The sequence below is a fragment of the Grammomys surdaster genome, unplaced genomic scaffold, assembly GCF_004785775.1.
Source record: "Grammomys surdaster isolate TR1022 unplaced genomic scaffold, NIH_TR_1.0 202, whole genome shotgun sequence".
In the NCBI taxonomy this organism is placed as follows: Eukaryota; Metazoa; Chordata; class Mammalia; order Rodentia; family Muridae; genus Grammomys; species Grammomys surdaster.
This window is the reverse complement of record NW_021604647.1, coordinates 2,232,039-2,238,072: the sequence shown is the minus strand read 5'-3', so window position 1 is coordinate 2,238,072 and position 6,034 is coordinate 2,232,039.

Genomic DNA, 6,034 nt, shown 5'->3' with positions numbered 1-6,034 from the left:
TCCAGCTGCTGGCACTGCTCATATTTATAAAACTAAGAAGGGGGAATTGTGCCCTTCCTCCAGCCGTGAGCAAGCCTGAGGCCTTGTTTACCACAATAGACCAGATAATAGGACCTAGGTGGAACTAACCACCTTGGCTGCATATCAATAGACACCTAGGTGGAGTCACCCACCTTGGCTGCACGTAGATCCTGCTACAGGAACTTGAAGGAAGAACTGCCCCTGGGTTTGCCTTGAGACATCTCCAGCGTGACCCATGATGAAGAACGGATTATCCCACCCAACTCTCCCGGCTGAAACTAGGAAGGGTTCGGGCGGGGTCTTTCCCTTTAAATTGAAAGCTTAACATTAAACCATGGAGCCTTGATCAGAGAACTTTGTCTTGGCTTCGCCTTTTCTCGTTCTCCGTTCCCTTTTGTTCCCAGCCCTCTTTCCAGGTGAACCCGTTCAACTCGTGGCTGCAGGCGGCTACACTCAGCAATAAAAGTACTTCTGGGGGAATGATCATCCCTGACTTAGAACTGTACTACAAAGCAATAGTGATAAAAACTGCATGGTATTGGAACAGAGATAGGCAGGAGGATCAATGGAATAGAATAGAAGACCCAGAAATGAACCCCCATACCTATGGTCACTTGATCTTTGACAAAGGGGCTAAAACCACCCAGTGGGAAAAACACAGCATTTTCAACGAATGGTGCTGGTCCAACTGGAGGTCAGCATGTAGAAGAATGCAAAATTGATCCATACTTGTCTCCTTGTACAAAGCTCAATTCCAAGTGGATCAAGGACCTCCACCTAAAATCAGCTACACTGAAACTAACAGAAGAGAAACTGGGGAAAAGCCTCAAACACATGGGCACAGGAGAAAATTTCCTGAACAGAACACCAATGGCTTGTGCTCTAAGACCAAGAATTGACAAATGGGACCTCATAAAGCTGAAAAGCTTCTGTAAAGCAAAGGACACAGTCAAAAGTTGACAGTGTTGGTTGACAAAGCGGCAACCAACAGATTGAGAAACGATCTTCACCAACCCTACATCCGATAAAGGGCTAATATCCAAGGTATACAAAGAACTGAAGAAATTAGACTCTAGACAATCAAAGAACCCTATTAAAAAATGGAGCACAGAGCTGAACAAAGAATTCTCAACTAAGGAAGCTCAAATGGTTGAGAAGCACCTAAAGAAGTGTTCAGCATCCCTAGTCATCAGGGAAATGCAAATGAAAACAACACTGAGATTCCACCTCACACCAGTCAGAATGGCTAAGATAAAAAACACAGGTGACAGCAGATATTGAGGATGTGGAGAAAGAGGAACACTCCTCCACTGTTGGTGGGATTGTAAACTGGTACAAACACTATGGAAAGCAGTCTGGCGGTATCTCAGAAAATTGAACATAGTGTTACCTGAGGACCCAGCTATACCACTCCTGGGCGTATACCCAAAAGATGTTTCAACATACAACAGGGACACATGCTCCACCATGTTCATAGCAGCCTTATTTATAATAGCCAGAAGTTGGAAAGAACCCAGATGCCCTTCAACAGAAGAATGGATGCAGAAAATGTGCTACATTTATACAATGGAGTACTACTCAGCTATTAAAAACAACAAGTTCATGAAATTCTTAGGCAAATGGATGGAACTGGAAAATATCATGTTGAGTGAGATGACCCAATCTCAAAAGGACAATATGCACTCACTGATAAGTGCATATTAGCCCAAAAGCTCACAATATCTAAGAAACAACATATAGACCACATAAAACTCACGAAGAAGAAGGAAGACCAAAGTGTGGGTGCTTTGGTCCTTTCTAGAAGGAGTATCAAAAGTTTCAACCAGAGCTCCCAAAGTCTAAACCACCAGACAGAGAGCACAACGGGAGGGACTCATGTCTCCACCTGTATAGGTAATTGAGGGTGACCATGTCAGACTTCAGTGGAAGTGGAGGGCCATGGTCTTCAAAAGTTTGGATCCCCTACTGTTTGAGAATTCGAGAGCAGGGAGATGGGACTGAGAGGATGTTTGGAGCACACCCTCATAAAAATAGGAGGAGGGGGTATGGGATAAGGTGTTTTGGGGAAGAATGGGAGGGGAGATAACATTGAAAAGTAAATACATATAATATCCAAAAAAAACCCACACAGATAAAGGGTCCAAAAGAGAGAGAGAGAAAGAGAGAGAGAGAGAGAGAGAGAGAGAGAGAGAGAGAGAGAGAGAGAGTTTACTTATTTTAAATTATTTTCAAAAGTTTCTAGGAGTTGCTAATTAGTTAAGATCCTATTTTAAGCTCTCCACAAAAGAATTTAAGCCTCTGTTCAATATTCTCAAGAGAGATGTAAATCCTAATTTTCCTCAACAGTTAATTGACAAAAGAGAGGTAATCTCACAAAAAGTAGAAGCTACTACTAATCGATATATAGTCTGATTAGTTGTTGGCAGTGCTATAACAGTCCTTTGACAAAAGATTATTAATACAGATTTAAATATCCTTAAATAGGGTCTTCATGACTCTTTGAGTGTGGAAGGAGTGACTGTTGGCACTTCTGCCCTGATTTTACAAGAACTCTGAAAAATTGGCTTTAAAAACAAAAGAGGGGGAACGGTAGCCCCCCAGAAGGAGTCCCTCTGAAATACTCTCCATCATGCCTTGTTCACTTTTAACTCTCTGAAGCTGAAAGCTCATGGCAAATATGCTGCTGTCTGCCTCTGGCACCACCGAGACCAACAAATACTTTGCCACAGATATGGGGAAGAACCCTTTTACCCTTAAAGGGAATGGCCCAGACCCAGTTCCCTTATGGGGCCGAGGATTGATATGCCTGTTTGATACCACAGAAGGCACAGCTAACCGGCTACCAAAAAGATTAATGAAATAAACAGATACTCCCACAAAGCCAGGCCCAACCATAAATAAGATGGATAACAATATACATCCAGGGAAGAGAAATCTCCCTGAGAATTCCCTTCTTTTTCCTTTCCATGTAAAAATGAATCACCTGTGATGTCTGCTGTTAGAAGTTCTAATCCAGAAGTGGGCCTCTGAAATTTTACTACTCAGAACTTTGAAGGAAGAACATCAAACAGCTAGAGACTGACATCACTAATCTGAAGAAATCCCTCATTTACCTGTCTGAAGAGACCTCCTAAAATTGCATAGATCCTTATAGGACTCGATTTACTTTATCACAATAGAAAAGGCTGTGTACAGCTCTTAATTATGTACAGCCCTTAAAGAAGAATGTTGCCTTTACATAGACAAGACAAGGAGGGTTAAAAAGAGCATGAAATAGGTCAGTGAAGGCCCTAAGAAAATTCAGAGAGAGAAAGAGACAGATGAATGCTGGTACAAGAATTGGTTTCCAGCCCCTCCAAGGTTGTCAACCCTACTTCCTTCCATCTTGGGACCCTTATTTTGGTTCCTTTTGCTTATTTCTGCCGGTCACTGGCCCTCAAATTGGCTGACTAACTCTGTGAAACAACAGAGAAATAATTTGGTAGCAAAACCTATTCAGTAACATTATCATACGTTAGCTGTGGAGGACCACGAGACTCAAGATGATGTTGTTACTTTATATAGGATGCTCCCAAAATTCATTTCCACCCAACCTAAAAGAGGAGACTTCTGCCCCTAAACCAAGCAGAGAGGGGCCACCCAGAACCCCCACTGACTGGCGATCTGAATTCTTGCTTAGGCTGCGAGTTTAAGCACTGCAAGGGAATATAAATAAAACTTAAAAATATGTCTCTGGGTTCCCTGAGGGACAAGCCTGACTGCATACGGGTTGATGTCAAAAGTATCCCCTCTCCAGGAAAAAGACATCGGGATGGGTATGGCCCTCATGCCTCACTGGACAAGGACAAGGGGACCAGAGCCATTACAAGGTCCCCTTCAATTACTGGAGGTCAGGTCTCTATCCCCGCCTTTGCAAGATTAGTATTGCCACAGCCCTTCTATACTTAGAGAAGGGAGGAGATGTCAGGGGCAGCCCTGCTTACACACTGAAGGCCTACAATCAACCATAGGCCTAAAATCAGCAATAGGCCTGTCATACATGTATACTAACACCAAGTCTTGGGTCTCAGTGGGAAAACATTGAAACAGATGGCTATAAGCTAACGTAAACAGGCAGCTTTTGTGGAAATATACAAGCCTGAGTAGTCATACACCTTTTAAATAGGTATCCTTGGCAGACAATACCAACTTAGATAAGGTCAAGCGAGTCATAGGCAGAGTCATAGTGACTTGTTCCCTGAACCTTCACCCAGCCGATACCCGGTTCTGAAGATATCTGTATTCCCCCTGAACAGCCACACTCCAGTCTCATTCCCTTCCCCACATCCTACCTCTCTGTGTTTATAAACCCTGTGTGAATGAATTACGATTTGAGAAAAAATAAATTTAAAAATAAATAAATAAATAAATAAATAAATAAATAAAATTCTTATCTGTTAAAAAAAAAGAACTTCAAACCAATTTCCCTTATGAATATCGTTCCAAAACAAACCGAATACAAGAACACATCAAAATGATCATTCACGATGATCAAGTAGCCTTCATCCAGAGATGGTTCAATATATGGAAATCTATCAACATAATCCACTATATAAACAAATTCAAAGAAAAAACCCACATGATCACCTCATTAGATGCTGAAAAAACATTTGACAAAATTCAACATCCCTTTATGGTACAAGTCTTAGAATTATCAGGATTTCAAGGCCCATACCTAAACACAGTAAAAGTAATATACAGCAATTCAGTAACCAACATGAAACTAAATGGAGGGAAACTTGAAGCAATCCCATTAAAATCAGGGACTAGACAAGTCTGCCCACTCTTCCCTATCTATTTAATATAGTACTTGAAGTTCTAGCTAGAGCAATTAGACACATCAAGGAGGTTAAAGGGATACATATTGAAAAGGAAGAAGTCAAAATATCACTAATTGCAGATGATATGATAGTGTATTTAAGTAACATCAAAAATTCCACCAGAGCACTCCTACACCTGATTAACAACTACAGAAAAGTGGCTGGATATAAAATTAGCTCTAACAAATCAGTTGCTCTCTTTTACTCAAAGGAAAAACAGTCTGAGAAAGAAATTAGGGAAATGACACCCTTCACAATAGTCACTAATAATATAAAATACTTTAGTGTGACTCTAACCAAGAAAGTGAAAGACCTCTATGACAAGAACTTCAAGTTTTTGAAGAAAGAAATCGAAGATCTTAGAAGATGGAAAGATCTCCCATGCTCATAGATTGGCAAGATTAATATAGTAAAAATGGCCATCTTGCTGAAAGCAATGTACAGATTCAATGCAATCCCCGTCAAAATTCCATCTCAATTCTTCATAGAGTTAGAAAGAGCAACTTGCTAATTCATTTGGAATAACAATAAAACCTAAGATAGTAAAAACTATTTTCAACAATAAAAGAACTTCTAGGGGAATCACAATCCCTGACCTCGAGCTGTACTACAGAGCAATAGTGATAAAAACTGCATAGTATTGGTACTGAGACTGGCAGGTAGATCAATGGAATAGAATTGAAGACAGCCATGGGAGGAGTCAGGGATGATATACAGAGAGTCTGGAAACTGAACAGAGTGTGCAGCAATGGGGGATGGGGAACTGGGGGTAGCTACCAGAAAGTCCCAGTGGCCAGGAATGTAAGAGGCTTCCAGGCCCCAGTAGGGATGAGATTAGCTGAAATGCTCAACAAAGGGGAGGGAGAACCTGTTGAGATCATATCCAGAGATTAGGCAAGGCCCCCAGTTTGGGAAGGGGCCACTCACTCATGTCCAAATTTTTAACCCAGAATTGCTTCTGTCTAAAGTAAATGTGGGGACGCACACACCTATGGTCACTTGATCTTTGAGAAAGGAGCTAAAACTATACAGTGGAAAAAAGACAACATTTTCAACAAATGGTGCTGTTTTGACTCGTGGACAGCATGTAGAAGAATGAAAATCAATCCATTCTTATCTCCTTGTATACAGCTCAAGTCCAAGTGGATCAAGGA